Source organism: Heliangelus exortis, chromosome 1, assembly GCF_036169615.1.
Source record: "Heliangelus exortis chromosome 1, bHelExo1.hap1, whole genome shotgun sequence".
NCBI lineage: Eukaryota > Metazoa > Chordata > Aves > Apodiformes > Trochilidae > Heliangelus > Heliangelus exortis.
Window position 1 is genome coordinate 43,062,039 of NC_092422.1, and position 11,724 is coordinate 43,073,762.

The following is an 11,724-nucleotide window of genomic DNA, read 5'->3' on the forward strand; positions in this document are numbered from 1 at the left end:
CAAGATGAAACCTGACTAATATTGTTTGGTAATATGGTTGTTTGCAGTTTATTTGTTCTCTGGTGGATTTTGTTATAGCGGCTGAATTTTTACTCATTAGTTTAATTGTGGAGGTTTTTTTGCAGACTTCTTTTATCCTGTATTTTTTATTGAATCCTTATTCACAATACTACAGTGATTTGAATATGCTCTTCACGACACAAAATTTAATTAGATACTAACTAAGTAAGTGGTCCATTAAAATATTATTCAGATTGTTCAGGGAAATGTTTCGGTAAACATTTTCCTTGGAAGTTGACTTTTTTGGTGAGGGAAATAGAGAAGGATAAATGAATGTTGCTGTTTATTTTGTCTCTCAGCATGAAAAGGGTGAGATAGTGTGCATCTGAATTACATTTCCATTTGCAGTGGGGGAAAGGACCTTGCCATTAGAGGAATCATATCATCCATTTATTATGCAGTTCAGATCTAGACTGGCTAGATACTGTGGTCCATCAAAAAAAGTATTTTAGGGGAAAGATGCTCATAATGTAGCAGGAGCTCCACTGTTTGAATGATGATGATGATGATGCACTGCAGTGGCTGAAGCCACATAATACACATTGCTGGAAAACATCCTGAAAAAAAAATTGAGCTGGAAATAAAGATATACATTGTGTGTATTTAAGTATGGCCCCATTCACTAACAAGAGAGGCTTTAATTATACATGGGTTTTCACAAACAAGTTAGTTCAGAGAGTGTTCAATTCACAAAGGTCTCTTTCTCTATACTCTGGGCTCCCCGTTCTAAGCAGTTTTGCAGCTATTGAAACAGCTGCACAGTTTTTGATTTGGTCATGGATACTTTTAATATGCACATAAAATGAGGAGGAGAGAGAGGAAACAGCTCTCTGCCAGCTCCATGCAGAAGAGTGAGCCAGCCTGGTATCTGAAGAATATTGAATGGGTCTGTGCTGACCTCATGGAGCTGAAAATCAGAGCTCCCTAAACCACATGCATGGCTTTGATGGCAAGCAGTTTGTCATCATGGCACCACATCCTCTGGTGGTCAGAGGGAGGGAGAGGGACTTGTTAAGTAGAGCGGTGAATGGGAAGAGAAAAGGTCAAATGTTAGAAGAGCCACATATGAAGCAAGGGGACTAGAAGAAATCTCAGAATTACAAGGGAAAATAATGTCTCTCTCAAGACACTGGACTGAAACCTTTCAGCTAGAGCTCTGTGGTCAGAGGCTGTCCCTTATCCCCCAAATAAACTGTTTGTTTCACTACCACAAGGCTTTTCTCTGCATTCAAGAACATCCTGGTGTGAAGCATCAGCTGCTCTCTGCTGAGGTGTGGCCATAGGGAAATATGGTCAGCATTTTAGTCACAGTGTCCATGCAGACACAAAGTGTGGAAACATTTATGTGTAGGAATCAGGTTTAAATCAATGCCATGTGTAAAAGGAAAATTAAAGTGGGAGGCAGAGCTCCACACTGGAAGACCTGCACCAGGAACAATCATTCTTTGATGCTACTATTTAGCAGATGAGTAAGAGTGCTGAGGGAGAAGTTCATCTGGGAGTTGAACTGAAATCAAAGACAATGTCCTAGGGATATTTGGAAGATGTGGGCCCTTCAACATGGCTATTAGGATTTTTTTCTATTTTAAAAGACATCTTAATTGTCCAAACCCAAATAACATTCAAGTTTCTCTAAATGGGCAAGAGCCAAGTCCAGGAAGAACTAAAAGTTCTAAGGATACCTATATAGCCAGGACAGGTTTCTCAAAGAACTAAACTGTTGACTATTTAGCAGTTCCAAAACCAGGCAGGTTTTTTGCATCACCATAATATCTCATTTATTATGAAATTATGTCTTTGGTCTCATTTCCCCTGTGAAGTGCAGTGTCAGCGCTTTCATTGCAAATTTTCTCTCTAAGGCAGGAATAGGAACTCCTAGCTATTTCTATAAGCACTTACTTCTACAAAACTCACAAAAATGCAGCAGTTTATCACTTGGAGTTAATATTGGATAACATATTTGAAATTATTATGGTAAGAATGACATATACTTATGCATACATGTGTGACAATGTATGATGCACATGATCTGTACACGGAGCACTAAAATGTGAGCTTCACATCCTTCAGAGACCAGATGCCTTAGAGTATTTCAGGAGGAAGAAAGTAATTATGTTTGCCTTGTTGATCTGAAAGGTCAAGAGTTTAAGTTCTTTAATAAGATTGTAATAAATGAAGAATTTTGGAAATTAGCTAGATAGTAATTTTCAGGCCTTTTTTCTTCTAAAGCATTTGCAAGACTAGCTTGGTATTGCTAACTTTGTGGTTCTCAGCCCATTCCAAAACTTCAATGGAAGAATTACATAATACAATATAAACAACACAAAGACTCCCTCAAAAAGAACAAGAGAACCTCAACTATGGATGGAGGTTTCCAAGTAGTTTTTCCTCTCATCCTATGTAGGAGCTGTTGGAGTCTCTGGAGGATTAGCATGCCTTTGTACCACAGAGGTTTCATACAAGGGCATGCTATAGGATTCCTATGTCCTCTTATGCAGGTGGACAAAACACATCATTTCTGGAAAAAGGATCCTCTCTATTTCCTTACCTTACCTTTCCCCAAGTGAGTGTGGAGAAAAACACAGCAACTGTGGGAATTTGTGCCTGTGCTGTGGGACTCATTGAAACTGTTCTTACTGTTTCTAATCCTAGTAATTATTCCTCCTGTGAGAGCCAGATCAGCCAGGGGAAGATGAAATGGCATTGCAGGAGATGAGGGTGGAAGAAGTCTACTATTAACCCCCTCTCATCCATCTTAGGATCAGTCCCTCCTTTCCTCTCCCCTCAATGCAAAACATAAGCAGCCAATTGGCACATTAGCTTGCAAACAGAGAGCAGCAGTTTTCTCTTATATGTATTGTTTTGGGTTTCAGCAGTGCTTGAGCAGTGTTGCTTTTAAATGATTATATTTTATTCAGAAAGCTTAATTGGGATTTTTTTTTCTTGTCTTGCTAAAGCTATGGATAGAAAAAGCTAAAAAATGCTAGAAAATTACAAGTAAGTAGTTTTTAAAGCATGAGGCAGCACAAATTCTCTTTAGGTGACCACTAGTCAAAGGCCATGGTGAATGGACAGAGGAGTTGTGTTTTCATTGCACTTGTATCATAACAGTGTCTAAGACAAGGAATCCCTGATGTCATCTCCCTTTCTTTTCTACATCTAATTTTTTAATAATTTCTAATAATTTCTAATAATTTCTAATATCACTCCCTTCCCATTTCTAAGAGTAATGGAGTAATTCATGACAGTAGAGTCAGTGTCTTTTGGGCAGGCTTACCCCAGCATGGGTCTTCATAAAGCATGTGTGATGCTGCAGGTGCCATGCCTGAGATATCTGCTCATGTTTTTTCAATTACTCAAACATAGCTGTGGCACACCACCTCCTTTCTTCTCCTTTTTGCATCACTCTACCTCACTGTCTGGCAAAATCCCTCAGTGAAGGTACTGTATCCACTGTTTCTGGAGTCCAGTGCTCGTGGTTCCCCCCACAGGTTGGCACTAGACCTTTCTGTAGAAGCAGATGCTACAGACATTGAGTAGAACCCCAGTGAGTCTGTGTGAATTGGGATCCTCATGAGCTGTTTAGGATCCTATCATGAAATACACTCCCACAAAGGCCAGTAGATGGTATGGTGACTTCCAAAAAGTAATTTCAATGCTTCTACTGTTTCAGTGCTTTCTCTTAACTCCTCTTACAAATTGTGAGAGATCAAGCTATCACAGGAATATTAAAACCAAGGGGTCGATCCAGAACTAATCCAAAATACAGGTCTTTGAATTAAAACTTACACTGACTTATAGGGCAGGTCTTGGAGAGAAAAAAGAAAAGGACACAGGAATTTATCTGTAAAGTTGCTATGCTAGCTAGATTATTTTTTTAACTACTTTTGATCTCAAAAGTTGGAGACAGGAGAAATTTTTTCTTAGGTCAAGAGGTCAGCCATGGAAATCAGTGAAAGACAAGATGTTGGCATGTAGCCATTTTAGGTTATGACAAAGATGAATAGACTCTACAAGTCCATATTTGTGGAGCTGTCCCTATATATATGTGCTTATATCTATATTTTAACATACTGCTACTTGGTGATGGGAATGCAGTATGGCAAGAGAAGCTGTGCTTAGCTTCCATAAAATAATCTACCATAAAGTTATCTACCATAAACCAACTAATTTCTTTTCATCCTGTTAGGTGTGTTGGGGACTGGGGGAGGCAGGTATTAGCTTGGTTTTGCCTGTGTTTGGTTTGGGTTTTACATAAATAGTTTGGTGATGATATTTTGTTCCCAGTCATCAGAGGTTGTAAGGCTCATTAGGGGTGAGTGTTCCTCTTTGATTAAAGCCTTTCACTTGTATATTTACAGACTCTCTTCATCATTTCAGACGTGTCTCTCTCATGCTTTTCCTGGGGCATATCTCATATTTAAAACTGACTGTGGGCCTGCTGTCTAGAAAGAAAGATTATCTGAATCTTATAGAATCCTATGAAAATTAGCCTCAGAAATAGGACTGAAGATTTGAGATCCTTTATCTTTCCTTGATCCTATCTTGACCAACCATTGGAACAGGGTGCCCAGCGAGGTGGTAGATTCACCATTCCTGGAGGTGTTTAAAAAACGTGTAGGCACCTTCAGGTCATGTTTTAGTTGGCATGGTGGTGCTGGCTTGACGATTGGAATTAATGGTCTTTGACTAACCTTAACTATCCTTTCTAACCTCAGTGACTCTGATTGACTCAGCTGTTTTCTGGGTTTTACCCTATGTGAGTTTTCCAGGAGTGGCAAAATACCTTGTAGGAGGGACTGCTGTTGCTATACGATTTGCTGTTTTCTGTTGTTGTTCCTGAGCATGAAATAAAATGACTTGTCTCAGTTTCATCACAAAATTATGTAATATTTCTTGATTGTAGGATTTATTTTCATTTTTAAAATGTAGTAGTAGTAGAGTCTTCCCAATTTTTCAATCCCATTCAATATTACCAAGTGTAACAGGGTAGTGAATGTTGTCTGTCATGAATTTGACTAAATCCACATTAAAATTGTCCCTTTTGCTGGGCTGGAGGGGTTGCCCATGCTTTTCACATGTGTAAGCTTTCTTTGTGCTGCTGTAAAGTACAGAAGAAACTACTGTCATCTCTTTTCTACATTTATTATGAGCCAACCTTATCTCACAACAAGGCTCATGCTTAGCATTTTAGGTTTTTTTGTTTGTTTTTCTTCAGAGGTTACCTGATACACTTCTAGAAGGCAGTGTTATCCTGTTTCAGTGCTTTGGTCTTCAAATTTCCAATCTAAATGTGAGTTTAGACCCAGTCATTTTGGATCCTATGAGAGAAAAATAAAGATGAAGGATCTTTTTGTTATCATTTGGGCAGAAGGAAAGTGATTTGGAAAGAGAGATTGCTACTACTACCAGTTACATTTATGTTGTCTTGCTGCTGTATAAAATGAGACAGATATCGAGTTTTTGGACAAGTCCTTCTATCTCTTTGATTAGATTTAGAAATGGTAGTAGTTAAAAGATCTCTTCTCCTGATGATTGCTTTGTACTTTCCCACTGCTTTCAGTAATAATTGCAAAAGCAAGTGGTGGAATGTGAGGTTTTAACCCATATTTTATGGGTCACAAATGGGCTCTAAAACCACTGCAGTCTTGCAATTTCATCTAGAGATAATTATTAGATAATGCCAGTACTAAATTATTTGCTGCTCGTATACTTCCTAATATTCACTACTTGCAGGTAATTATTCCACCATTTTAAAAAGAAAGTACATTTGAGACTTCTCACTAGTGCTTTTTAAGAATTGTACACACAATGAGGACCATTGCCCCAGCATTCCATACTCAGAGTGACCATATCATTACACAAGCTGGACTAGAATCAGATATACCACTGTCAATCCAGACAAATAGTTCTGGAATTACTTGCCTGCAGAATTGGATTCTCAATCCTGATGGATCTCAGTCGAACTACTCTGGATTCACATGGGTGCAAGAGAGGTCATAACTTTACTTTTTTGTTTAGTGTCCTAAATGTACCTAAATTAATGTCTCCATCATATACCTGGCAAAGATTTTGATTCAGAAAAATTTGTTTTGCTTCAGTTGTCTTGATCAGATACCCAATATAGTAGGAACTCATATAGGACACTTCTATTTGTTATGTTTTCAGGCAGGGCAAATTATGGTGGCAATAAAAGAACCTAGAGAAAGGGTCTTTAGGACCCTTAGGGAGCTCAGAGGCGGAGTAGAGAGGGGTCAGTCAGTAATCCTGCACATTCCCTCGCATGCTCTGTAAAGACCAGGAGGGTGGGAAGTCTGCCCCCTTCATGCTCCCTTCTTCTTTGCTGCTTTGCTGTGTTCAGAGGTCCTGGGGAAAGTTTTTTATTTTATTATCAGCTCACCATGTGCTCTGCAGTATGCAAATTCTTAGGGTGCTGGGAAGAGCCGTGGATCACTCTCCTGAGTCAGTTCTGCCACAAGGGACCCCTGGACACCTATATCAACAATCATCAAGATCAGATTTTGTGTATGTATTTAAATATTTGCTCCTCAGCCCACATGTTACAATCCCTTCTCTGTTACAGTTTAAATTTAGGGCCTTTAAGTCTCTCTTCCTCTTATCATCCCTTGAGAGGGTGGAGGGGGGAAATAGAGCAATTCTGTGCTCTGGGTTTTGGTTTCTACCTGACCACTACACTGAGACACTGTCATAAAGTACAACTCAAAGGCTGAAAGAGAGATGATGAAACCATTTTGAAAGCACAAGCATAAAGGGTGTAAACTTTCAATTTTGGGGACAATTTTGTAAAAATAAGGAGAATTACCAACTTGATTCTTCAGAAAAACTAACTTGGTGATTGGCTGACATTAACCATCTTACTGCACAATGATCATCCACATTATCACCTGTAACTTACAGGTGGAGTTGGCTACGCTCTAGATTTCTAATCAAAATCATATTCTATTTGCTTGTCCACTCCAGAGACCTCAAACCACTTTTTTCTGTTTTAAAATATGATTAATTTAGGCAAGCCAAATTGTTTCCATACTACCAGAGACTGGATGCCTTCCAAAAAACAGTTGTCCTATGGTCAAATAATTTAAATGATAAATTTAATCGTAAATGAAATTAATCCAAAACACAGTCTTTACCCCCAAGGACACAAGGCTGGAAAGAAAAATACATTGAGAGAAATTTTATTGTTAGTGTATTGTGCTGAAATTTCTTCATGAAGTTGGTTCTGTCATTGAGAAACTCATTTATAAGCAGTCAACAAAAGTTCTATGGTAGCCTGGACTGCAACATTTAATATCTCTGTGGTTGATGGTCTTCTGCAGAAATCTTTACAATGTCTTAGTACTTTTAGTAATAGCATCCAGACTCCCTTTCTAGGCAAAATTTTCTCTGGAAATAAAATTTACCATATGATGCCTCACATGTTTTTGAATTAAGTTTTTGAACACCTGCAAAATAAAATTTTAAAAATCAAAAAAAATCTCTAGTACAAAAAAAACCCCAACCAACACCAGCTTCAATCATGACTACCAGTGACAGTGGCTGACTCAGACTAATAAAACAAACTGGGACTGGAGGGAGTAGTTCCACTCTACTGAAACCACCAAAAATCGTTCCCTGTGCAGTGTGTTGGGATTAGAGTTTCCATTCCTGGAGACCTTTAGAAAAGTAAGTCCCAGATTGATGAGAACTTGGAATCACTATCATCTTTTTGGTTTTAACTCCCCCCTTTTTCACAGGACCTGTCAGAGAGGTTCCTAGGAGCTCAGCAGGCACTCTGGCAGAGCATCTGTGTTAGCTAATGCCATCAGCATCTCTTTCATGAGTACTTAAGGCATCCGAAATTTTTTAAAAGACTTGTCATTGTTTCTCAAGTAGATAAAAGCTTCATTACATTTCAGGCTACTGTTGCTGCCTTCTTCACGGTTAGGTGATGTTAAACACCACTAAAAATTGATAAATAATCAAATCGCTGCCTAATTTACAAAATAACAGTCAACTGACATCACATTAAAAGGCTGATCAGCCTTCAAAATTATTGCAGTCTGTGTATTTTTCAGATCACTTTTAGTCTTTGAAATGTCAAATGCAGTGATCCACTTCAGCTGAAAATGTGGATGAACACACAGAGGAATGTCATCCGCTTGGGGAAGAGTTGAAAGCAATTGCACATGGATTCATTACAGAACTTACACCTGTTCTGCATAAAATTCATGAAGAACAACGTAACCAGCCAGCCTCCATTCTGCTACTTATTCATTTTAACTTTTGAGAAGGTTGCCCACCTTTTGTCTGACGTGCCATTCAGGCATGCAGGACAGACAGGGTCATTGCTACCTGACACCTCCTGCTTCTTCTGCCCCTGAAACTTAGGAGCCCACAGCCCCTCATCACACATTTCTGGTGTAACCCTGAAGCTACAGATGGTGACACACTTTTAAAGCTAGAGCCCAAAGCAAGTGTCCTCAAGCCATATTCAGGCCACACAAAGGTGCTGAGCTTCTGCAGCCACAGGTATCTTTAAATAGGGAGCACGTACTTACCAATTCCATGAACAGAGGTAGCCAGGAAAATAATGCACTTTGGGACCACACGGTCCATCTGACATGCTCTGTAGAAACTGGTACCTCTTGCAGACTGCAATGGCATCACATGAAAGTTTCCACTGACTCTGCAATTTCTTGAAAGGCTGTGGTTGTTACTGGTTGGTTTTACTACAGAGGGTTCTGCTGTATAGAACCAAACAGCTGAACTCCTTAAGCCCAAGTGAGTGCTGAACAGTGCACAGAAAAAAAAAAAAAAAAAAAACAACCCAGAACTAAACTGTGCTGGTGTATAAGAGTGGAAGAGTAGAGTACTTAAAAGTTCTACTAGGGCTGAAAGCCTCAGTACAGATGACAGCTGGAGAAGGTTTTGAAAACATTACACTCCGCTTACTGCAAACAGTGGGTGCCAATAAAAGAAGAAAACAAGGAAGAAAACAGTTTTTTTCCCCCAAATAATTTGATTTTTAACATAGTTTTCTGTTGACGTGGGCAAAAACGATTAATCATAAACTCACACTTGACATAGCCTGGTGTGTGGTGAATTTTATACATATGATTTCACCTAAGTTGTAAGGCAAGACTGGAATTTTTTTTCCACAGTTGAATGTCTTGGTGCACTGTGGTTTCATTGAATAAAGTGCTGTAGAAATAATTCATAACAATGTCAACTATTTTATTTCACAGAAAACTAGATCCTCTTTACCTCTGGTATCCCATTTAAACAGCTTGCTGTTATAGAAGGATAAGGGAATTTTAAAACGTTGTAACACAAAATACAATTTGTTATTGTCCAAGCTAGCCTGAAGAATTACATTTTTGATCAGCCACACAGTGAACAAGTAGAGAATTCATTTTAATAAACACATTCAAAAAACCATGCAGGCAAGAATGATGCATACAGAATGAGGAACACAGAATTCTGTCTTGTCAGATCTGAAAGCATGCTTTCACCATCACTAAAACTTATTATTAATTATGGTTAATAGATTGAAAATGCAAGATCTGTGATATTGTTACTGATAGAAAGTTTATATTAAGGCTCTTACCAGCAAAGCACTCAAGAATATGTTTAAATCTTGGTGAAATCAAAAGGTTTCGTATTCCAGGTATAATGTTAAAAATGTGCCCACATGTTTTGTTGAATATCTAAGGACTTGAATGTGTGTTTCTGAATGTGGGTATCAATGAGGACATCATTTCATTTAGTTTTTTGAGAGTCAAATTTGCATTACAAAACAGCAGACAGTGAACGTGTAGTTCAGGTCTCAATGTGCTCTCATCAGTAAAAGTTTACTTTAAAACTACTCTCTCAAGAGACTAAAAAGTGAAACATTTTTGGAGGCATCTACAAATAAAACTCTGTAATAAGTAACAATTATTTCAAGTGTTTAGAATAAAAGATTCATTAGCACTAGATTTAAATCAGCCAGAAAAAAGCACCGTTTCTTCTCTAAATTTAAGGTGTAGATTGATAACTGTTTTCCATTTAATTCTGAGCTTGTTTCCATTCTTGTGTTTCTAATTTTGAGTGTTTGTACTTTTTCCCAATAGGAAATATTCACACACTTTTGTTCTGGCAACCCTTGATACCAGCAATTTCTCCATAGTGAATGAGATGGTTTATTTTCAGTAAGATCTGCTATATAAGCAGATAGACCCAATATGAGCTACCCCTTTTTTCTAAGCTCCCTCAGAGATGGAGACACCAGAGACACACACACTGTACCACCTGCCACATCCCATCCTAGAAGTTATGGTTTGCTGTCCCTGCTTTGAATTCATGTCCAATGTGCATATGATGGGCAGTTGTGCTTCACTGGGGTTGAAACATCACACCAAAAAATTGTATTGAATACAATGTATAACTAAACTCTGAAAAAAATTGTCATATTTAATGGATATGTTCTCCCTTGCAAGCTTGACCCATGCAGACCTGTATCAAGTCTATGTCTCTTTCGTTTTACTTGTTACACCTTAAATTCTGAAATCTTTTATGAAAAGCAACTGCCTAATTTCTAACCCATTCACTGCTGGCTCTGTATTGATTGTGGAAAGCACAGGTTCTTATCATAACATCACCTGGGATCCATTTGAGTGCCTCACAGAAACCCAGCTGTCATCAGAGTTCAGAACAACCTTAGCTCAACTTTTGCTCTAGTCAGGAGAGAAACACTGGCATTATGCAGTGAAATGTATTTTCCATAAAATCACAAGGACGTCTGCACTTTTTCTTATATAGAATTTTTCATGCCAAAGCAAAGCAAGAAGCATTAATCATTCAAAAAAGGGCCCATGGATGAATATTTTAAAAAATATCTAATTCAGTTATACCTGCAAGTAGCCAAGCTTCTGTCCACATATTTTTTTTAGTATATTTTCTCTCTGTAAATAAAATAATCGTAAATAAATGAAGTGTTGAGACAATTCAGCACTAGTGTATTAAATCTAAAGCTGTGTAATGCCATCCAAGAGAAGTCATTAACCATTGTTTTTTAAAAAAAAATTTCTTAGCTAGATATGTAACAAAACCAGTGTGGTCACAATAAACACACACGGATGATTTTTGCTTTCAGTTCCCTCAAATGAAGCAGGGATTAATTTCAAAAGAATTTCAAACAGTAAAGAGTTAGACAGTGTGTAGAAATAGAGTTATTTTTATAAATGTCCCAAATTCTGAGAAATTACAGACATATACTTCTCAACAGAGGAAACCAAGGCATTTAATTTTATTGATAAGAGACTATGCTAGGAGGTGCATCATTGTCACTGTAAGAAGTTAGGAATTAGTCAGAGCACGTAGTTGATGATGAAGCTCTGCTCACTCAGAGTTGCAATAAGGCTGTTTGCACACTTCTTAAATTTACCCTGTTTTCAGCCTCTTACCTCACGTACCTATTCCTTCCAGTACAGGAAGAACAAAAACTCATAGCTTAACAGCGGGAGAAAAAAAGAAAAAAAATGCATTAGATTTGCTATTTACTTTTATATTTTACAGTGTGTTTTGGTCTGTGAATTTCCAGGCTTCTGTTATGTTATTCTTTGCCTGCTATACTCCAGATTTTGCAGTTAGCCCACAAATGCAGTTCATCATAAGCAAGCAGTG

At 38.0% G+C, this 11,724-nt stretch overlaps 1 long non-coding RNA gene across 1 annotated transcript; it reads right to left on the reverse strand.

Annotated features, from left to right (window-relative positions):
- Positions 1-9,273: 9,273 nt before the first annotated feature.
- Positions 9,274-11,496, reverse strand: LOC139791826 (uncharacterized). Its single transcript, XR_011724041.1, has 2 exons — positions 11,176-11,496; positions 9,274-10,310 (listed from the first exon to the last, which is right to left on the reverse strand). It is a non-coding gene; the product is annotated as an uncharacterized lncRNA (long non-coding RNA).
- Positions 11,497-11,724: the final 228 nt, after the last annotated feature.